At 34.5% G+C, this 24,261-nt stretch overlaps 1 protein-coding gene and 1 long non-coding RNA gene across 2 annotated transcripts in view; one reads left to right on the top strand and one right to left on the bottom strand.

Annotated features, from left to right (window-relative positions):
- CSMD1 (CUB and Sushi multiple domains 1) overlaps positions 1-24,261 on the top strand; it is a 2,654,573-nt gene that overhangs the window by 1,979,411 nt on the left and 650,901 nt on the right. The window lies entirely within an intron of this gene.
- The window catches only part of LOC138144108 (uncharacterized), a 130,853-nt gene continuing 119,570 nt past the window's right edge, over positions 12,979-24,261 (bottom strand). Inside the window, exon 4 of the long non-coding RNA XR_011163861.1 lies at positions 12,979-13,321. This is a non-coding gene — a long non-coding RNA (uncharacterized lncRNA). The remainder of the gene's footprint in view (positions 13,322-24,261) is intronic.

Here is a 24,261-nt window from a genome sequence, read left to right as displayed (position 1 = left end):
TTCCACAAAGCTAAGACTGCTTGTGGGTTTTTGAAATGGAAAGGACCATAGAAAGCCCACTCACTCCACTTTACAGATGAGGTCCAGAGAGGTGGCTCCTTGCCTAAATTTGCACAGGTAGTAAAAGCAGCAAAACCAAAAGTGCAAACCAGTCTTCTGACTCCAAATCCAACTCTTTAATCCCCTTTCCACTTCTCTCCCTAGAGGCAAAAATTTGGAAGAAGCTTTCACCACCAGGAGCTTTTTTGCTCAAGGTTGCTGGAACAAATTCTAAAACCTAAGAGATGTATTGTCTCCTGGAAGTCCAAGACATAGGCAGTATATAGCAGAGTGTAGTTATATACTTAGGTTCATGGTTCCAGAGCCAGTGGTCTTTCTACTGTTCATTTATTCATTCAATTAATATTTATCTAATGCCTATCATACACAAAGAACTATTCTGTGTATTTAGGCAATGGGAAGATGAGAAAGGCTTTTCTCCCTACACCAAGCATTTATCCATTCATCAGATATTTATTAAGTACCTACTGGAAGTATACTGAATACTGGTGGTATTTCTCCTCTCAAAGTGATTATAATCTAGTAGAAAAGAAGGGGGACACATATACAGGGGGAAATTGATATAAGGGCAAAAGAGAGAGATAGGCAAAGTTCTCTGAGAATCAAGAAGAGGAAAAGATTGTCATATTCATTGGAGGGCATCAGGAAAATATTCACAGTGGAAGTGGCCTTTAAATTGGTCTTTAAGCAAAGGAGAGACTTCAACAGAAGATGCTTAAGGGGATCCCATTCTATAAGGGAAAGTCATGAATAGCTAAACTACAAAAATAAAAAGTAGAGCATGAAAATATTTTAGGTAAATATATAATATAATGTAATTTGAGTTCAGAGGAAGAAAAGATTATTTTCATATTTCTGAGAGTTTCAGAGAAAGTTTCAGAAAGCAGCTGACCTGTGAGTTAGGGCTTGAAGAAATGGTAGGATTTTTCCATGAAGAATCATGTTTGCAGTCAGAGAAAGGAAAGCACAGATATCAAGACGTGATGGTTATTGTCTTCTCTGGTGACTGCTAAGAATATCAATGTGTCATTGAATATATTGTGGATAAAAGAATGATCTTAATGACTCCTGGAGTTTTCTATTAATGTTATATCATTCTGTAATTATGTGGGAATCTTTCTTTCTTTGCACTCAAGAACATGCACAAACAAGGAAAAGTCTTAAATAAAAGCAAGGACTTTGAAAATTTCTCACTGAAAACAGTATCAGATAAATCTCAGTAGCACACTTCAGGACGACCTTCCTGATACTATGGATTCATTGAAATGATCTTCACCCTCATCTCTCTGTGCTCAATAATTTAACCTAAATTTATTGACTAATACTTCTACAATAAAACTATGACCTTTAACTATTCAATATTACAATACTATCAATTGATTGCAGTAGAATTTATATAGAATTGATATGAATCCTTTTTGACCAGGCAATGCTATTTTTAAATTAATTGTGTCTTCATCATTTCTGTTGTTGTAGGTACAATTGATTTATGATTATATTATAGATACCTTCCCCAAATATTTCTTGTAAGTGTATGGTTCCATAATTCCCAAGCTTGTTCTTTACTCATTTACCTTTCTTTAAAAATTATATTCCACAAGGTGATTCCTAGTCTTCTTATGGAGATGTTACAATGACTTGGTTTACCTTCCAGAACACAGATTCACAAGTTAACATAATTGGAAAGAAATTCAGTTATCTAATTCAACTTTTACTAGGAGATAAATTCCTTCATGTGCAAGTGGTCCTTCCACCTTCTGTTTAAGGTTTCTGATAAAGGAAAAGTCACTACCAACTTAAAATAGTCCACTCTACTTTTAGGCAGTTCCTAATGTTAGGAAATGTTTGTTTTTTTCTTTTTGTTTTGACATTGAACTTAAATCTCTCTCTTTCTTTCTCTCTCTCTTTTTTTTTTTACAACTTCCACTCATGAATCCAAATCATCCCTTCTGGGGCTAAGGAAAGTAAGTCTAAGTCCTCTGTATAAGATACCCCTTCTGTCACTTCTCTGTTATTTTTTTTCTTTTCTAAGCTAAAGATTCCAAATTCCTTCAGTTGATCATTCAAAGGTATAGACTGAAAATCTTTCACCATACTATTTTTGTGATTCATTTTGTCTATACACTTTCTAAAATGTGATAGCCCAATTGAAAATAATATTATGACTGTTGTCAGATTAACATATGTGTATCATATCCCTAATCCTGGATGACTTACTTCTGTTAAGACAATCAATTTCCCTTCTTCTGAAACAGATAAGGAAAAAATTCATATACTTTTATAGCATAAATTTTAATAATCTGAAGTTTAGGTGTTAAAATTACTATAAGTCAAAACTACCGAAGTAGCAATTTACATAGAAAAAATAATAATAAAGTTCATCTGAAAAAACTAAAGGTTAAGAATCTCAAAGAAATTAATGGAAAAATGGAAGGGAACTTAGCATTGTTAAATCTCAAACAATACAATAGATAGCAGTATTCATCAAATCAATATGGTAATATTGAATATTGAAATAGAAAAGTTCAATAGTGGAACAGATTAGATATACAAGATACAGTAGGAAATGAACACAATACCTTAGTGTTTGATAAACTCAAATATTCTAGCTATTGGGGGTAAGATCTCACTATTCTATAAAATTTATTGGGAAAACTGGAGGACAGTGTGGAAGAAACTAGGTATAAATCAATGTCTTACACACTCAGCAAGATGAGCTCCAAATAGTTACATAACTTAGACATTATGAATGACATCATAAAAAAAATTAGAGGAAAAAAGAAAAAAAATGCCTCCTACTTGGACCCTGACTTCCAGTCTCTTCCGTATCATCAATCTATCCACCACCAAACAAGAGACAGAAAATATCACAGAAGTAAAATGGATAATATTCATTAGATAAAATTTAAAACACATTTCTACAAACACACACACACATATATGTATATATACTATGTCATGAAGCATCATTGTTTGAGTCTTAGTGCTTTTCTAGTGCATAGTTTCATACTCCTCTCCCCACTTCTTTAAGTGGAGGACCCAACTTTATATTGAGTATAGGATTGATATTTTTACTCTAACATGACTTTTCTCACACTTTTACACTGTTTCTCACCTCCCCATCACAACTTTCTCAAATTTATATATTGTGATCATAAGTGATTCATAAAACTTTGATAAGATATATACAATAGCCATCATTTCTCATTTTCCTCTCCTCTTTCAATATTCTTTTTAGACCTTTTTCTCCTTTCTATCTATCCCAGAAAAAAAAAAAAACCTTCGTATAACTTGGTATTATTTTCCAATCCTTTTTAATTATGTGTCCCTACAATGAAAATGTCAACCATCATTTTTTCAATCATCTATCATTTACCACAATACCAATTACTCTTATAAAATCAGCTTTAAAGTCTGTAAATACTTGACCCAAAACATGAGTGACTAGATAAAATTATTTTCTTGTGGTTTTTTATTTTAGTTTTTGTATTTTTGTGAAAATTCCAATTGAATGCTTTGAAGAGTTCCAAAATTCAGCTAGTAGCCATAAATCATAAACTACAAGATGTTTTGTGTGGGCTGGGGGTGGGTGCATGAACTCTTTCATTAATTATTTAACAGAGATATCAAGAGATAAAGTCTGACTATTGCCAGTTCTGAGTACAACCAATTGGTTGGGTTTTTTTAATGGTTTAAGATTTTTTTAATGATATCAAAAAGAAGTCTTTGAGAAAACAATTAAAGACTAATTCATATAATGTTGATTTCAAACATTTCAATCCAAAAAAAGTAAATTTAAAACCATTACAATGCAATTTGGTTTTTAAAGAGAAAAACCATTATATTTTTTGTGGGGGACAAAATGATTGCCCTGAAATCCTGTGAAAAATTAGTTTTCGTGTACTTTGAGAAAGGAACTCTAAAATATGTAAAGCTCTTAAAATTTAACTTTTTAAATTAAATCTATGAAATCAAAAGTCTGTTTTTGGCTTCTCAGTATTGTATATGAGATTCAGGTGTTTTGTTGTGCTCTGTATCTTTGTGGTTAAAGTCTGTGTTGTCATTTATCCATCTCCTTTCTGATTCCAATTAAATATTATTTCTTTTCATCTTTTCCCACAGTAAAAATATGAGAGCATAGTCATGTTTTCCAAATATTATATACAGTATTTGTTTGAGGAAATAAAGAGATAGCAAAAAACAAATGTATTGTTTTAATAAAGAAGTTTAAAGAATTAAAATAACATTTGTCAACAGTGTTTAAAGTGGCTCCTTGATCAGATGCGGGTTGAACAACACTGGTTCTGTGATCCCTTCTGGTACTGAAGTTCTATTAATCTGTGAAGTTCATTTGTGACTTAATTATAACCATTGAGATAAAAACAATATGCGTTTTATTCTCACTTGGAACAGGGTGTGGAGAGGAGTTTGAAAAAACAAGGTATAATATGCTTTGAGATAACATTGATTTAAACAACCTGGGATGATAGAAACTTTTTCATTTGAAAGTATCATTTTCTAGCTGCTGCTATGAAGAAAAATGTAATTATTTTCTGTAATTTCTACTGCTCTTGATTCTTTCCCAGTAAAATTGCATACTAAAAACAATTTTCCTCTCTATTTTCATTTTTTCCCATAACATGTTCTGTAAAATAATCATTCCAGTGTTCCAATTTTTTTATGTGTGTTGCTAATATCTTATGGTGCTTGGATGAATATTTTATGAAGAATAAGATTTTTGCTCTTCCTTCAACATTTAGTTAAGGGTCAGTAGATATTCTGTCTTCAAAATTCTAACCATCAGAGATATTCAGGAGCAAATGAAATCTATGAATGCAAAATTCATCTGTATAGTTTCCTTTCAAAGCCATCTTAACTTTCTTGTAGATCTGAATTTCCTTTGAATGATCTTTAGCCCATGGTGTGTTTTACTTTATTAGCTCCCTAAACATCCCCATAGATATTGTTCATCATATTTTACATATTATTTTATAAATTCTACTTAAGTTTCCATCTCAAGTAATGGAAGAATGATTTCTATCACTATAATATAATGAAATTCAGGCCTGAGGAGAGAGGTCTGTGTTAACAAAGGAAAATGTTAGGTCTTTTAGTTGCATATCCAGTGCCCTTAGCCAGATCCTCCATTGAATGTGGCTTTATTTCACTATAAAGTTGCTTCCAACTTCTTTACTGTCTTAGTTTACTTCTTTCTGAGGTCATTCTCCAGCTGTGTGATTTACCAGGACAGCGCAGAAACAGATGCTAATTTCGCACTTTGACAGCAATTGATTTGACATGAGAACTCCTCCACCTGTTAACAGAGCTCACATGTCCTCCAAAGCAGCTTTGCAGGACTGTTTTCTTGTTTCATTAGCAAATTTGAAGAAAAACAGCTCATTATTAACCACTCTTTATCTTTTCATTTCCATGGGTTTTAAGAATATTACGATTTAAAGAGCTAATGAAATCAGCAGACCCATAATACAAATTCTTTTTTTCTGATTAAAATTGCTCCCCTCCCAAAAATAAATACAATAATTATTTTAATATCTACTATAGACCTATTCTTATAACACATTGTGTCCCAGAGGTACTCATAGTCCTCATGGGATATGTCATCAGAGCATTTGCTCTGATAATTTTTACTGAGCTAGAAAGATGTTTAGTATCGGCTCTCTGACAGTCTGTATGTCTTTTGGATGAAGACCAGGATCCTGAAATTCAAGAGCTCATCAATCAACAGACTGGCTGCAGGGCGATGAATTTTTCCACCAGAATAATTTTCAAAAACCATATACTGAGGCACAGACAGACTGTCATTTCCATTAATAGAGGAACTGTTGTCACTGAGGGAAAAAAACAAAAACAAAAAAACCCCCCACAGATCCTTGAAGTGTCATAGTAATTTAGACAACAATTATTGGCAGATCAGCACAATAGATATTTTCACAGTTATACGCTTTTGGTGTCTTTTCATTAAGCACAATTGACACCATTTGATGTACAATTCTGTCATTTTGCAAATGAGCAAATTAAAGCCAAGGGAAGTGAAGTGATTTGGACAAGGTCATACAATTGGTAGGTGACCTAGCCAGGATACAAACCAGAGCTTCTGATGTCAAGTCCAACATCATTTCTACTATAGCACACTACTCCTCTTTATAATATGATATTATGTGATACCTTGTTTTCCCTCAAATTTATTAAAGTTTTTATGATAAGGATATTTTGTAATATTTTCTCAAATAGACCATACAGGTATATTATTGTTATTATTAATAATAATTTTAACTTCTGACCCAGAAACAGTTATACTACTGGATTCAGTGTTGAGGCTTCTCAAAAGTGACTGAATCCCCACCCAGGCTTCAGTCTTATTAATGTCTGAAATTGGCTCATTCTAGCTTTATTTTAGAGATCTTTTGTTTTCTTTGTAAACATCAATTTATTCTAAGCATTTACACATAGAAAATGTTTATTGAAAGATGTGTAAAGAACAAAGAAAATGAACTTAAATGAGTCTTTCTAGCGAGTTAATAACTATAGCATGACTTTGCGAAGTGTCTTTTCCTTCTCATCTCATCCCCCAATGGGTTTAATCTTAATCTCTGAAAGACAAATAGTGATAGGTGGTCAGCCTTCTAATTGGACCCCAATTTTCAGTCTCTTCCCTCTTATCAGTCTATCACAGAGATGCTGAAATAATATCCCCCAAACATAATTATTAATTTGTGAACTTTGGTGATTTAGAATAATCTAATAAGCCATTTGACCTTTCATTGAAATGTTCCTATAGTTTTAGTTATTGGTCTTTCTTGCCATTCTGAAACCTAAAGGCTTGGTTGATCCATGCTATACCAAATATGGCGCCATGCCAGAGCTCCTTAACTTACTTGTTATATCCCTTCCACATATTCTCATGCTCAAGATATTTTAGTGACATTCTAGTAAGGGGTGGGGGGGGAGGAGGATATCTGTATGTACACAGAAACACACACACACACACACACACACACACAATCATACATAACTTCCTTATCTTGGCATTTAAAAGCCCTTTACAATCTATCTCCAGACTGTCTTTCTAGTTTATTTGTATAGTATCCTCCTACACAAACTACAGTCCAGCCTGTTTGGCATCTTCCACCACTAAACCTTTTAGATAGCCATTCCCCTACATCTTTAATGTACCTCTTCCTCTTATTTCCTTTAGAATCTCAAGTTTCTAGGGCTGGCTAGGTGGTGCAGTGAATAGAGCACCAGCCCTGGAATCAGGAGGACCTGAGTTCAAATCTGGCCTCAGACACTTAACACAAAACTAGTCGTGTGCTCTTCGGCAAATCACTTAACCCCGATTGCCCTACCTCCCCCCCAAAAAAAATAAAAAAAAAAGAAAAAATCTCAAGTTTCCAATGAGGTTGAGATCATATGGTATTGACAGTTTTTGCTAGTGCTTCCTAACCCTCCTTAAATTATAATGTGTGTATTTATCTGTTTTCATGTCATATCCTCCTAACAGGGCTACTGCTTCCCTCGGTATTTCCCCAAACCATGGCTGCTTACCAGTTGACTAGGACCTTAGATTCTCACCATTACTAAAAAAGTATCAGAACTGTCCATGATCTTATTTTAACTTAGGTTTTGATATGTGGTCATAGCCTAAGAGAAAGAACTTGTGAAATATATGTTACTAAGATGTTGAAGGAATGAGATATAAAAGTAGTGAATAACATTTTTTAATTGATGTCCTTAATGTCTTTTTAAAAAATTATTCTTTCTGGGTAGAATGTTACCTAATTTTCTCTCAGACTTTTAAAATAAAGACTCTCAGACTCTTAAAATAAGCACATCTGTGAATGTTCAGATTGCAGTAAAAACATTACCAAAATATATTTCTAATATATTTGATTGGACCAAAAACATGACTGAACCATCTTCCTCTAGCCCTGTAATAAGCTTGAGAATTTAAATTGCTTTCCTATCTGTTTCTATAATTCATCTTTCATAATTCTTCTCAATATTTCCTTTTATTCCATTGAATTACTTTGATGTAAAGAGCCCTGAACCCAGATATCATGAGATTTGACTTCTTCTAGTCCCTGCATTTTAGCCCCCATTCCCACTCCCATAGTCCTACCTGTGACAAAGAATGACACAGCCAGCCTGACAACAGATCATGGACAAATGTATCACTTGTCAGCTTGCTGCCCATCCCCAGAGCTGTCTAATAGCTGTGATACCTCTCTTCCTGGATGAAATATGCTAAGAGAGCCTTGGAGTGTTGCTCTCTCCAAAGGATTATTTGTACTAACAAGATATTTTCAGAATAAATTTATAGTGATTCCTAGGACCTTCAGGAGCATAAAGTTACCAGATTGGCATTAAAACTCTTTATAACCTTACCCTTTCCTACCTTTTGGAGTAGTCTTAAACTTGACTCCTCTCCATGTACTCTACAATATATTTAAACTTATCTACTTCTATTCCTTGCACATGACACTCTATCTCCCCTCTTTAACATGGTATTGCCCAAACAATATTGTAGCTGATTTCAGAGGCCCAAGAAGGATCAGTGAGATGCCAAATAGTTATTTAGATGTTTCTTAATTCCCTGGATCCCACAGTTGGATTGTGAGAATCCTATTGAATTGGATATATATTTATATCCATATCTATAACTTTCTACTACCTATTTATAAATAAATAGATAAAAATAGATACAGCTATAGATATGACCAGTTATAGTATAACTATGGATATGGAGGTAGATCTATTAATTTGTGAACTTTGGTGATTTAGAATAATCTAATGAGCCATTTGACCTTTCATTGAGATGTTCCTATAGTTTTAATTATTGGTCTTTCCTGCCACTCTGAAACCTAAAGACTTGGTTGATCCATGCTATACCAAATATGGCGCCATGCCAGAGCTCCTTAACTTAGTTGTTGTATTCCTTCCACAAATTCATTCAGAGAACTAAATGTGATCTTTCAGGCTGCAAAATCAAGGCATTATATGAGCAGGTAAATCATGGATCTTTGTCTCTTGCTTTAGTAAATAGGGGATCAAAGTCCTCACACCCCAATCAGTTTTTGTGGCTGATCCCTCTCTTGGTCATAGTTAAGGTTGTCATAGTAAGTGCCATGAACTTCAGTCTCTTGTCATTTTGATTTCTGGTGCTCTACTTCTGTGTAGAGTTAAAAATGAAATCTTGAATTCCTGCAGTGCTTATAAATAATTTGATAACTCCTAAGTTGAGCTTGAAAAATGAGACTCTCCTTGTCTTTAAATGACAAGAAAAAGATGAGTAGCTGTAACAATTCACTTCTGTGGTAACATGTACATTTCTTACTAGAATCTGATATTTTCCAGTGGACATTAAGGACATAAAGCAGAATAAAAAAAAAGAAAACATGCTATTTCTGAATCATTTCAGCTATTGCACACACCTTAAAGTTGGTTATTTTTGTTTTTAGTCAAACAAGTCACATCTGTGTGAGGAGCAAATGTAGTATTTTATTTGAACAAGAGAATATCCCTGGAACACCATAATTAAGTCTGATTATACGTAATTGTAACAAGCATAGGCCATAGTCTTAGTAATTTTCTATTTTCCAGGGTTATGCTATTGATCTCTATAGACAATGAAATATTCACTAGAGGCTCTACTTCCCTTTACTTCCTACAAATTACTTTGATTATACTATGTCCATATGGTTTTTAAAATAATGCAGAAAGCACATGAGCCTAGCCAACTCTGCAGGATTCTCCTTAGTAAGAGAATTCTCTATCATTATCACCAAGGGAAAGGATTGGTTGGTTGCCATTGGCACTCCAAAACCCTAAAAGACCAATCCAGATTCTAAAGGATGATGAAAGAGAATAGATGTTTTTGAGGGATTTAAAATCAAAGCCCCCCAAAATGATCATGAATAATGAGTCAGAGAAAGCATTGACAATTTTTAAATGGACACTGCCTTTACTAATTTTTCCTTCAGCCCCAAAGAAGAAACATTAGATTGTTAGCACATTTTCATTTGATGACCATCCACAACACAATAGTGCTTTTTGTGTTTCTAGGACGCATTCCTTCTACATATTGTTTTATGCTTTTTATTTCTCTTCAGTGTCCCATTTTAAGAACAAGTCAATACAGATGATGAACAGTAAAGTGACAAATGAGGAGAAGAGGGAAGTAGAACAGAAACATGTTAAATACAAATGTTTCTATGGGATAAGTTGAAGCCTGGGAAGAGGTTAAATATCTCAGAAATGCAAAAAAGATTTTGTGCCATTTTTGGCTAAGAAGATTTGCTTTAATTTACTTCAATTCTCCCACATTCTAAGATATTTTTGTAAAGTTTCCTAGCTTCAGTATACTTAGTGAATAACATGAAAGATTAGTTATGTATATTCTTATATATATTCATTTCTGGTTATTAACTTTTACATACATTTTTACTGTTGAGAAATCATATGGATGGACTCATTTATATGAATTTTTAAAATTTTAATTAGTTTCTCTGTGTTTCTGATAAATAAAATGAAAACTGGGTCAAGTACCCTAAATGAGTCTTAGAAGAGCTAACCAGCTGTGTGCAAGTACAGGATTTACATTTTTATTGTACTATTTTTATTGCAATGAACAGAAGATTAAATAATTTTCAAGAAAAAAAGGAAGTATCCTTTTTAAACCACTTTAAAACTGAATGAACTTTACATTGAGCACTTCATGCATTAGCACCAGCAGAAGACTGAATGATACACTTTAGGACGTCTTCATTTGTGGTGAAGGCATGTCTCTTGTATTCAAGGAAGGAAGGATGCAGGCATTTACTAAATACATTACCTACTTTCAGCTATTATCTCACTTGATTCTCACAACAACTATGGGAGGTGGGCACTATTCATTTCCACTCAAAACCCTCTTTAAAAGCAAGTCAAAATAGACAATGAACAGTAAAGTCCCTGAGGAAACTGAGGCAAGACAAAGGTTAAATGACTTGCCTAGGCTACATAGCTAGTATCTAAGGTCATATTTGAACTCAGGTCTTCCAGACTCTAAACCCAGTACTGTATATACTGTACCACTTAATCTGTTCCAAGCAAATGAGGTGTCATTATAACCCGAATAGATTTTGAGTAACAGTGAATTGAAGGAAAACTGGAAATACTTCTAATTGCTTTGCATTGGTAAATATTCCCAGGAGAAGAAGAGAGATCATTGCAGGAATAATCCTAAATTGAGTTTTAGATATCATTAGCTATATTTGCCTTCAGGATGGATTTTTGTATTTGTCTTTATTGAAAATTCACTTGGGGCTACTTCTCCAACTTACTACATATGGGTTATTATATTTTAAAATGAAAAAAAATGAACCCAAAACAATAGTAAATGCCCAGTGATTATAATTTTTCAACCCAAGAACCCTCAAACTGCTGGATGGGGGAGGAGCAGTGGAGAAGGGGTTCTTACTAGGGATATATAGGCTTGAGGATTGGCCCAAAATAGAGCATGTCTGACATTTTAGGAATTTGTCATTTAATGTTCTTGAGCATTTACTTGAACAAAACATTAACTATCCTTACAATGTGTAATTAATACCAAAAAGAAAAAAAGGAAGAATTAACCTTCTTCCCTCTAGCAGTTCAAATTTAATTGAAGAAAGAGAGCAGATTAAAACTTAAAACTTAGGAAAGAATCCCTATTATAAAAATACTACTCACAAGGACCTTAGGAATCTTCTCAGCTAATCATTCTGCAAACCTACATATACCTTTCCTACAATCTTGTTTATACGTGAGAATTATGATAAAAACCATCAACCTGGACAGAAATGTCTTTTTCTGATCCCTTAAGCACTATGCTGATTTACTTATCTTTTCCCTAACAAAAGATAATTGAGAATTTTTCATCAAGTAATTATTTTTGGTGATCTGGAGGGTGATTTTTAGTGGAGAATCACAGGGCACTGCCAAGATTCAATACAATATTTTTATCAATAAATGGGAGGAAGGCATAGATAGCATACTTATTAGATTGGTAGATGTCATAAAACAAAAGTAGTTTTTTTGAGTGTTAAACACAAACCTTATATGGTAATTCATGGACATTGCATGTTAGAACAGATTATTTCTTGCTTCCATTTTTTCCCCTTCATATTGCATAACACAACAGAATTTTGGAATATTCGCTTTAAAAGAAGGAAGAATGCTATATTGCAAGCTGAAAGTAATACAATCCAACCCTGTCAATTTATGGCTAAGGAAGCTGAGGCCCAGAGGGAAAATGACTTGCCAAACACTGTATAAGTAATAAGTAACTGACCTGAGATCTAAACCTAGGTCCTCAACTTGAAACCCAGAATCCTTTCCCCTACATAAGATTTCCTCCCATTTCTATTTTGAACCTTTTATTTAACAAATTAAAAGAAAAACCTGTAACAGGAAGGAAAATCAATTGACCAGGGTCATACAAATCTAGGTTGGAGCTAAAGCATCTGTGTTCTGGTAAATATTTAACAACCAACTTTTAAAATAATAATATGTCTAAGATACTTTTAAGCTTAATCTGTATTCTTAACATTTTCTTCATCACTTTCTTAAATCTAAATGACTAACAAAATAGTAAATCAAGCATTGATTGGTAGGTAGCATATGCCAATTTCTGTCAGGTAAATGTTTATACTGAAAATTTAATAATTTGTGATTGATAACTAGTTTAAGATAGCTCCAGCATAGTCTTGGATCAGAAATTTCATACTATATTTCTTTTTCAATTATTTTATAGTAGATTATAATGAATGAATGAATGAATGAATGAATGAATGAATGAATGAATGAGACTCTTACTGTTTCCTATTTACAGAACACTGTACTAAGCACCAAGGATACACAGAAAGGCTCACATTCTGCAGTGTGACATAGCACATATTTAATTTCAAGTTGGTGGGAAAATTCACATGGTACTTAGGGGTGGAGCAGTAAGCAGATGTTATTGCTTCATTTATAACATCATGTCCATATATAAAATGATATTCATTTCTAATGGTAGACCATTAGTTAGTGAAAGGTTTGGTGGCAATAACTTTCTTTTCTGAGTCTTCAGTAACTGTGGCTGTAGTACCTGCATGAGCAATTTCCAGATGGCACCTCCTTAGGCACTGCTTCCTAGGAAGATGGTAGAGGGCACTGAGATGAAATCGTCCTAGTTCCCAAGGCTCTTGAGTTCTGAGTTCTGGGCTGTCTCCATCAGTGTCTGAGGGGAGAGAGTGAAAAAGGTGCTAGTGGTGTTTGTAGTTTGAGACTTGCTTGACACAGACTTCTTATCTCTCCCTCATGGTGCCTTGGTGCTTCAGCTAGGCTGATTTTCCTGTCCTGTGTATGGCAGTTGGCTGGCAGTTAGTGGAGATGGCCTACCCCATTCACAGATACAACCTATCTTAAAATTCTCTCTGGTTATTTTTCAAGGCAGATGCTCAAAGTTTATAGAATATATTTTGAAAAGAGCTTGAAGTATTGCTTCAGGGTTTTATAAATTTAAAAGTAATCTGGAGAAAATTTTAAGGGAGGGATATCTGGTCTATCTCTGTGCAAAAAATGAATTGAAGCTTTTTGAAAGGGTTCATTGCTGTGATGGTTTGTGAGCATACTGTTCTACATTGAAAGTCAGAAATAATAATGAAGATATTCTTCACTTGTATTTTGGCTTTAATCTTAAGCTTTAAATGTAAAAGCACACAGATTAGTAAAAAAAAATCAGATGATGCTCCCTTTGAAAGAATTGAGAAGAATATAGGTTGATAATGGAATGCTAATGAATTTATATATGCGTATGTATATATATATGTATGTGTGTGTATAGATATATAATTTAGAGATGAACTTCCATTCTCTGAGCTTCACTACTCTCTTTTGAAGATCTCCTTTTTTATGCAGAACTAAGTGAGTAAAATTATTTCCAGGACTAAATCTCATTTTAAATCAATTGATTTTTCTTTCATAACTGACCATCTTATACATATGCAACAATTAAAAACAATAGAGCAAAATATCCAAATCTTATATTAGCCTTGGCTAACAAGACAAATGATGAATAGGATTATCTTTGACTACCCTTCATGGAATCACTGCATGATAAATATTTTAGAGTTAGAAGAAATCTTAGAGATCATTTATGTGTATGTGTTTTTACAATAGATAGTGTACTGGGCTTGGAGTCAGAAAGACCCAAGTTCAAATCTTAAACAAGTAATCTCTGTCTCACTCTGGGCAAATTATACTTTCTCTTTGCTTCAGTTTACTTAACTGAAAAATGGGAGAATATAGAATTTCTCTCACAGCTTTGTTGTGAGGATTAAATGAGATAAAATTTGTAAAAGCATAGTGCCTGGAACAACAAAAATTTTCTCTATAAATGGTTACTTTCTTTCATTTCACCATGTTTATTAAATTATTTTGCTACCAACTGATTTCAGCAGTGAAATAAAACTTCCTGAATGGAAACCCCATCTACTGATGTTGATGGGCAACTCATCTGTAACTTATAATATTAGAAATTTACCTGGGGCACTACAGGAATAAGTGATTTTTTCAGGGTCACACAACTGGTATTTGTCAGTGGCAAGACTTAAGCTTGGTTATTACTGACTCCATGTAATAGATATGTGATCTATCATTGGGTCCATGCCCAAAGCCATTCTATACTGGTAGGACTTTTCAAGGTTTATGCTTCCTTAGCATAGATTTCTAGAATCCAGGGTCAACTCTATTCCACTTTGACGTAGGAAAAGAGGATTTTAGTATAATATGTATACATGTATGTGCAAACACAAAGACAAATATTTATATACTGTTGTTTTTCTTAACTATTTTTCTTTGTTGCAAGAATGAGTTCTGTGAGGGAGTGGTAAGTAAGAAGTTATAGTGATTTTTATAGCATCAATAAAATTTTTTTATAAATGAAATTTATGTTGAATTAATTGATTTTTGTTCCAAGGGAAGGTTGGGACCATTAAAGCACTGTACAGTTGCCCAAATGCAATTCAGTTCTCTCTCTTGTTTCTGTTTAACTCTAAACTTATTTCATTGACTCATTAGTATATGTCTAAGCTATATATCTTAATGAACGTTTTTATCCCATCCAATTAAATATCAAAACCTGGATAATAAGATTTTTCATCCACTTAGTTTTCTAATGTGGAGAGTTAGACCATACTCTTTTTAGTTGAATTTATAATTCATTTAGATGGCTTGTTTAATGTATATATTTTTCTTTATATTAAAAGAATATATTTAGAAAAATCATGCCTTTTCAAAATATCTTACCAGATTGGTGATATATACAGCAGCAAAGTTGTTGAGGCATTTTAATGAAAAATAGTAAATTGAATGCATTCAGTCATAAGCTTGCATGGAACCATGTTCTTTAGCAGACTAAATTAGATCATCATCAGTATTTTCCTTGTGAATTGTTAAAGTTGTAATGTTCATTAACTAAGAAAATGTAGATATTAGTTGGATTAGTGTCTTCATGATTCAGCATGTTGAAAAAAGTATTCTTTTTTAAAAAGCAGCAAAAGGCAATGGCACTCAGGCCTCATCAATCTTAAGTTGATGCTTCAGCAAATCAACACTTTTTGTGTGCAAAATAAACTTTCTGCAAATTGAATGTCTGATTACAATGCACATGTTACAGTTTCTCAAATACCTTTTTCAAATGCATTTTTATTTCTCTTGTTGATGTACTTTATTCCTTTTACTAATGTCTCCAAGTGTTTCATTCTATTTACAATCTTGATGTTTCTACCACAGTATAAAAGCATATGAACTATGGAACCTTAAAAAGATATACATATAGCCTATAGCCTCAACTGTATCTTTTTAGCTTTAAAGAAAATGAAAACTTTCAGGAGAAAATGGTCACAGTAATACAAATCAATCACTTTTAGTTTGACCACCTATCTTTCAAAGCTGGTTGAGGTTCATAAAACATCAAAAAGTTGGTGCACCTTTGCAATAAAGAGAATCATGTATAGAAAGAACATTACATTTAAAAAATAATTGTGGGGCGGCTCTCTAATGACACTTTCTTCAGGTTTCTTCTTTGAACCTCAGTTTTCTCAACGATGATATATGGATAACACTGGAAGAAGTTTTAATTAACACAAGATTGGTATGAAGAACAAGTGAAATGGTGGCTATTTAGTGGGTCTGTATGATCTATAGCAGGGGTGGGGAACCTGTAGCCTTACGGTCACATATTACTTTCTAGTTTCTGAAGTGTGGCTCTTTGAATCCTGGATTCAGTCGAAGGGCCACACTTCAGGACCTGGAGGGCCACATGTGGCTTTAAGGCCTCAGGTTCCCCATCCCTGGTCTATGGTTATGAGTTGCTATTAATATATATATATCAAATTATTTTAAAAGAAAAAGAAGTCTTTAAAATATTTTTAGAAGAGGATACTATTAGTATTATTCTTCCAGGCAGTACTATAATCTTTTAATGATAAAACAATTTCTAAAACTACTAGATAACTAAAGTTTTTAACAGTTAAGTATGATGAGTAGAATTGACTAACTGGAATTAGCAACAAAAGTTTCTCCCCCTTCTCTTGACTATACATCTCATAATTCAAAGAATCAATAAAGTTAACAAGGGTTCCAAGTGAGTTTATCATTTTTATAGTAGAACTGAACTTTACCAAAATGCCAAAATTGGTAAAGTGGTAAAATTTGCCAATCATCAGTTGCTCATTAACTTTTCGATTTGGGTGAACTTGGAATATTTATCTTGTAAAAGAGAAAAGTTAGTGATGGTCCAGGGCTGTCATGAGAACCTAGATGCAGTGAATAGAAGTTATAGAGAGGAAGACAGGATCAATGTAAGGAAACATTTCGTAACAAGTGGAGTTCTTCAAGGGGAGGCTGTGGACCATTTGTGTAATGCAGACCTGCAAGACTTGTAAACTTCTTTGAGCTGCATAGGTTAGTCTAGAAAAAGACTGAAGATGGTTGGTTGTCTCAGGTCACATGGCAAACAGGAGAGTGTGCAGTAGCAACTTTACATTTTTCATGGGCCCCCAAAATCCTTTGGCAGACTGCAAGCAGCTGGGCTGTATCTTATACAGTCCTGGTATAATGTGTAGGGGATTTGTGTTCAAGTACTGCTTAGAGAAGATGGTCTCTGAGGTCCCTTCCTGCTCTGAGATTCTGTAATAGCACACATAGCATAGCTTATGTAGTCCCTGATCCAGTTAGCTTCATTGGCCACAGAAGGATGATAATGAGACTAAACGTATGGCTTTAGTTCCCAAACATGCCATTCAACTCCATGCAGTGGAAAAATCTTGTTTGAGTAACTACAAACGGCATTAGTACTTCTAGCATTTCACAAATGGATGCCATTGTACCTACAGAGAACTGAATAAAAACCTAGGCTTGCTCAGCACTGCCCTTTCTGGAAAAATTGCAAAAAGTATTCTCTGTTGATTCTGTGGTATGATATGATTTTCCAGAATCCTGTTATACAAGGCTATGATGTTTACATAGGAAGTATATCATGTTCTTTTCAAAGGAAAATCTAGCCAATTTGGAGATCTTTAAAAATGTAGGGTTTTCACTTGTTTTAGAATTTTCTTGTAATTTGATCATTTATTTTTGTAATTTGTGTTTATACACCCTTTTTTCCTCTATCTTACCTCTACAATAGAATGTTACCAACTTCTGCCTCTTATCAGCTCCTTGCTACCATGACTATCAGTACAAATCAGTACCTTCAGAATAGAGCTTCTGAAGACTTGTTAAAAATAGCTGATTATCTACAAATAATACGTAATGCCTTCATTTCCAGTTAAATTTCTTTATTTCATGGAACCACAATTTCATCTATGCAGATACTCTACAACACAGATCCTAATCCCTTTATATGTTAGTAGATAGCTTTGTAAAGTGCTCTTACCTGAAAAATTCATCACACTAGAGAATAGAATAAGACATACATTTTCACACACAACCCATGGTTTTACTTGACTAAACTTACTTGGAGAGGGGAGAGTTATCTGAGTAGTGGGGGGATGGTCATAATGAGATAAGGGAGAGAAGGAGAAGAAAGGGAGAATAAAACAGAGAAGGAAAGGAGAAGAAAAAAAGAAAGAAAAGAAAATTTTATAACAAAATGAATAAAAATGAACCAAATAAAGTTCAAAAGGGTACACACACAAATATTGCAGTATTGAAATATCTTATTAAATTTAATATATGCTATTAAAAACACAAACTTTATATAATAGAAATGTATTATGTAATAGGCAGAAGCAAATTTTAATTTTTAAAATTTCTACTTTCTGATCACCTTGTTGAGGAGCCTCTATGAAATTAGTTATGTTGGTTCTTGGGTGACAGGCGTATAGTCAAATCATCTGGTCCATACATTCTTGAAAATCTGCCAGAACTTGTGATTCATTGTCATAGCCTTTGATAAAATTCAGTTCAACAAAAATTTACTAAGTGCCTACTATGTATCAGGCACTGTGCCAAGTGCTGGAGATATAAATAAGAAGGAAAAACAAAAGACAGTTCCTTCCTTCAGAGAGCTAACAGTCTAGGGGGAGAAGACAGGACACAAAAGGAAGCTGAAAAATTGAGGTTAGGTAGGGAATGAGGGGGCACCACCATCTGGTGAAGTTCAGACCAAGCAGAAGTGCAGATAGAAAGTGGAGACTTAGAGGATCCAGATCTAGCCCTCTATAAAGGAAAATTTTGGAAGGGATTTAGTTTTCTATCTTCCAGGCTTCCAATCAAAGAGGAGAAGAGGCTGGGAAAGTTGAGAAGGTATTGAGTATCCAAATTTGAGTCAACAGCATGACAATGAGATATGAGATGATGTTTATCTTGGTTGGAGCATCATATGTACTTCCCTCCATGCCACAGTGGGTCATCAGAACAAGTTTTAGAGGAAGATTATTTTTCTATTCATTCATTTCCAATAGATGAAACAAAATTCACAGTTCTTCAACTCTATTATCGTGCCTTTAGAAGTTTAAGTCTGCTACTGCATTTAACTATTTTAGAGAATTGGAAAAATTATGCATATTAAAACATGTATACCATATTATCTCTTGGGATAGGAGTGGTGAAGAAATGCTTAAAATAAATACAGTTTTTGTTTGTTTCAAGTTCTAATTCCCAGTATACCTTAGCAGAACTACTTTGATTCAATAGTACTTTAGGAAGGTGATTTTAATTATGGTCTCCTGAGTATTATAACACATTTGAAATTGTTTGCATGTTAGTTGTTTACATTGTAAGTAGAGCAGTGAATGACTTATTAGTATTTTTGATGGAAGTACATATGCAGTTATATATTAAAGAAAGCACATAGACCATTTATGCTACTGAACTATCAAAGTGCTTATTAGTTCTTGTTCTATGGCCTAGATCTCTAACATACTTTTCCACAGAGCAAATTATCAGATCCATCCTGAATGCAAAAACTCAAAAGAGTTTAATTCATAAGTCTTTCTTCAAAGATCTCAAACTACAAGGCTAGTCCCAGGCCCAGACCTGTATAGTGCTAATACGGTATTCACAGCACCTATGGTGGATATGAATATGCAGGTGTAATTCTGAATCACAAAATCTATCAGACTCTCCACAGGGAAGATAGAACCAAAATATTTATTTTAACACCAGAAAGCCAAATCCATCATAGCAACAAAAAAATCTATACACAATAACTGGGGGCACTACCATCCCCAAGTCTTCCCCCAGCTAGGGTCTTCCCACAAGGTAACAGTCACAGCTCACTGCCTACTTCTGCTCTCTCCCTCAGCTCTAACTTCCTCTGAGCTCTGCTCCACCTTTCCTGCTCCACCCTCTTGGCAAGCTCCTCCCATATATAGGCTTCTGTGACTCAGGCTTCCTTGTGACTTAAGCAGGTCACATGGGCCTATTAATAGAGGGGAAAGATCTTCCCATTACAACCTGAAGAACAGAATTCTGGTAATACTTTAGGGACTTTCCAAATTAAGACTATACAAAAGGATATTGTTGGTAAAGGCAGCATGGCCTAATGACTTGATGACTGGTCTTTGAGTCAGAAAGATCTGAGTTCATATCCTACCATCTGTACTTAATGGCTGTGTGACTATGGGCATTCATCATTTACCTCTCTGAATTTTAGTTTTCTGTTAAGGAAAATGGAAATCCTATCCATAGTATCAACTTCATAGGGCTATTTTGAAACTCAAATAAGATTACCTATATAAAGCACTTTGTAAACATTAAAAATGCTTTAGAAATGTCTTATTTTTTTTTAAGCAATCAGGGTTAAGTAGCTTGCTCAAGGTTACATGACCAGTTATTTTTGTGTGGGTGCTGAGTATCTGAGGCCGGAAATGATCCCAGGTCTCCTGACGCTGGGGCTGGCACTCTTACTCACTTTGCCACCTGGCCGCCCCTAAGCAATTGGGGTTAAGTAACTTGCTCAAGGTTACACGGCCAGTTATTTTGTGTGGGTGTTAAGTATCTGAGCCCGGAACTGATCCCAGGTCTCCCAACTTTGGGGCCATTTCTCTTACTCACTGCGCCACCTGGCCGCCCCTAAAAATGTCTTATTACTGCCTAAAGGAGAAGTCTTCTCTTTATGTTTCTTAATTCTGTTTTTTTCCCCTAAAGTATAGAAAGGGCCTGAATATTAAATGACACAAAAATAAGGAAACATAAATTTTCCCGATGAGAGAAAAATTAAGAGCTATTTAAAACTAGACACCCTGAGTTTTACAGATGCTGTAAGATACAATTTTGTAAGCATTCATAAGCTTTGACTAGACAGTTAACCTAGCATGAGAGTATATAGCCTGTGGGAGGCTTGTATATTCACCTTGTAATATATGTTGTCAGAAAACAGGTGATGCCGGAGGACTACACTGACCTTGTATATGATTGAATGAGCATTAACATGCCTGCTCTAAACCAGCATGAGGCAGCTGACAGGTTTTCTGTCCCCCCACATTTGAAAAGGAGCAGTAGTTAGATAAATCCAGGTTACCTGTCAAAAAATAATGATTGTTTATATTTATACAGGAATTGGGAACACTGCAAATAGCTTTTTTCTATTGCATTGTTCCAAAATTAAACAATTGAGACATTTCTATATTCACTTACTTTTGCAAATGTAAATGTCTAAAAACTCTCAGATATTTGTAATATTTTTTGTCTTTATTAATTTGTTTCCTTTTAGTTTACAAGATTCAGTTCCACAATCCCTTAAGTTTTAAATTTTCCCCCCTCCTCTTCCTCCCTATTTGTAATATTTTAATAATTTTATTCAGCATTATTAAGTATCTAAAATGTTCATATCAGTGTATAAGGTACTATGGATATAAATGGGGGAGTAGGGGACATGAAAAAGAATCCCTGCCCTCAAAGAGCTTATATTCTACTGAAGAAGAATGAAAAATAAAATTCTAGAGCTATCTCAAGAACTTCTGCCAGCTTAATTAATGTTAGGGTAATACTAGATTCCCTTGTTGATCTTGCTAACAATTTGCCAGAAAGTTGGAGACCATCCACAGAAATGCATTCAGAATGAAGACAGATATCAAGGCCTTGCTATATGGGCATCAGATGAAGGACTTGAGTTAGTAGACTCAGGTTCACATTCTTCCTTTGATGCTTACTACATGCAGGACCATGGACAGGTCACTTTCTGCCCCAACCCACTTCAGGTATTCCCTCATCTATAAAAAGAGGGTGTTAGACCAGATAACTTCTAAAGTGCCTTTTAATTCTAGATCTACATGCTCTTCCTCTCAAACTATCTTGTATTTAACTACTTTGTATACTTTATATTTATTCAATTTATGTATTTACTATACATATCTATCTATATAGATAGATGCTATGTAGAGATGAGATAGATAATGCATATATGATAGATATCAGATTGTTTATATAATACTTTTGTGTGTGTGTATATATATTATATGTATGTATGTATACATAGAGAGAGATGAGTAGCTAGGTGGCATAGTAGATGGAATGTCAGACTTAGAGTCAGGAAGACCTGAGTTCAAATATGGCTTTTGACACTTACTAGCTGTGTGACCCTAGAAAAGTCATTTAACCCTGTTTTCCTCAGTTTCCTCATCTGCAAAATAAACTTGAGAAGGAAATGGGAAATCACTCTAGAATCTTTGCCAAGAGAACCCCAAATGGGATCACAAGGAGTTGGGCACAACTAAAACATCTCATCAAAAACAAAAATTAGATATATAGATATGTAGTCTTCCTAATTAGAATTTAAAGTCCTTGAAAATAGAATAAAAGGGGAACGGGATAGAATGGGGGGAAATATAGTTAGTCTTTCACAATATGACTACTATGGAAATGTTTTGCATAACTACACATGTATAACTTATATTTAATTGTTTGTCTTCTCAATGGGGGTGGCTAAGAAGGGAAGAGAAGAGAAAATCTGGAACTCAAAGTTTTAAAAGATATGTTAAAAAAATTGTTTTACATGCAACTGGGAAATAAGATATACAGGCAATGGGATATATAAATCCATCTTGCCCTACAAGAAGGTAAGGGGAGAGGGGATTAAGAGGAGGGTCAGGGGGATATGAGAGGGCAGACTGGGGGAAGGGGTAATCAGTATGCTTGCCATCTTCCAGTGGGGGTAGAGGAGAGATGGGGAGAAAATTTGGAACTCAAAATCTTATGGAAATGAATGTTGAAAACTAAAAATAAATAAAAAAAGAAAAATGTAAAAAAGAATTTAAACTCCTTGCAAGTAGAGTTTGTTTCATTCTTTGTACTTGTATCTCTAGTGCCCAGTCCAGTACCTAGCACACAGTAGGTGCATAATGGTTGTTGGCTGATTGATGGATTAAGTGAAAGTTTGTCATGTAGAAGAAGAATTAGACTGGTGTATCTGACCCCATAGAGCAGAACGAGCAGCAATAAATAGACTTTGCAGAACTCTGTGTTTACTATATAAGAAAACACGCCATTTACAATCAGAACCATCCAGGACTGAAGCGGGATGCTTCAGGTGGTAGTTGCTTTCCCCTCCCTTCTTAGAGGTCTCAAAACAGAAGCTAGATTAACACTTGTCAGGGATGACATAAAGATTCAATGTCATTTATTTAATTTCTATGCTAAGTAAAACCAATGAATAATTTCAGTATAAAGGTGCATGGAGGGTATAAAGACATCTATAAGACTTAGACAGGTTGGCCAAAAATGAATGAATGGTGATTGGCATAGCTGGAGAGCATATTGATATTGAGGATCCATTTGTATATAGAAAATGAAGTATAATTTAAGCTTGCTTCTGCTGTAACAGAGAAGATAGTCCAAAGTGGTATAGTAGCTCTCAGACAATTCTGACAGTTGGTATTTCTTCCAATGTAGTTTTGTGACATTTGAAATTCAAAAAAAAAAAGATCCAATAGCACACATGAAAGATTATTATAAATAACAATATGAACTAATGTTTGAGTTTCTGATTTTTAAAGTAACAAAAGAAACAACATAATGATTTAATTGAAAGAAAGTTGGTACTAGGCCTATATACCAAAGAGATCAAAGAAAGATGTGAATATATAAAAACATTTATAGTAGCTCTTTTGAATTTTAGTACTGGGAGTGGGGAGCATTAGTGCTGTCGACCATCTTTCCAATTCCTGGACCTGAAACCTAGGAGTTATCCTTGACTTCTCACTATCTCTCACACCCTATATCCAATTTGTTGCCAAGGCCTATCTGTTTTACTTCTGCATTATCTTTCATATAGACCCCTTCTCGCTTCTGATTCTTCCACCACTCTAGTTCAAGGCCTCACCACAATACTCTTGGACTATTGCAATAGCCTGCAAGAGGGTCTGCCTGCCTCAAATCTCTCCCCAATCCAATCCATCCTCCATTTAGCCACCAAATTGATTTTTTCCCCTGAAAGTACATGTCTGATCATGTTACCCACTCCCACCCCTCAATCCCAAACTCCAGTGGCTCCCTGTTGCCTCCAGGAACAAATACAAAATGCTTTGTTCCTTCATAACCTAGTCACTCTTGCCTTTCCAGCCTTTTTATACCTTGCTCCTCAACATGTGCTCCTCTGTCCTGTGACACTGGCTTGTGTCCTGGTTGTCCAACAAACAACACCCTTGATCTCTTGGCTCCAGTCATTTCCTC

Source organism: Petaurus breviceps, unplaced genomic scaffold (assembly GCF_028583685.1).
Source record: "Petaurus breviceps papuanus isolate PSGF00001 unplaced genomic scaffold, PetGlider_PUasm1.0 90686, whole genome shotgun sequence".
NCBI classification, from domain to species: domain Eukaryota; kingdom Metazoa; phylum Chordata; class Mammalia; order Diprotodontia; family Petauridae; genus Petaurus; species Petaurus breviceps.
The sequence above is the reverse complement of the archived record's forward strand: the minus strand, read 5'-3'. Positions and strand labels throughout refer to the sequence as shown.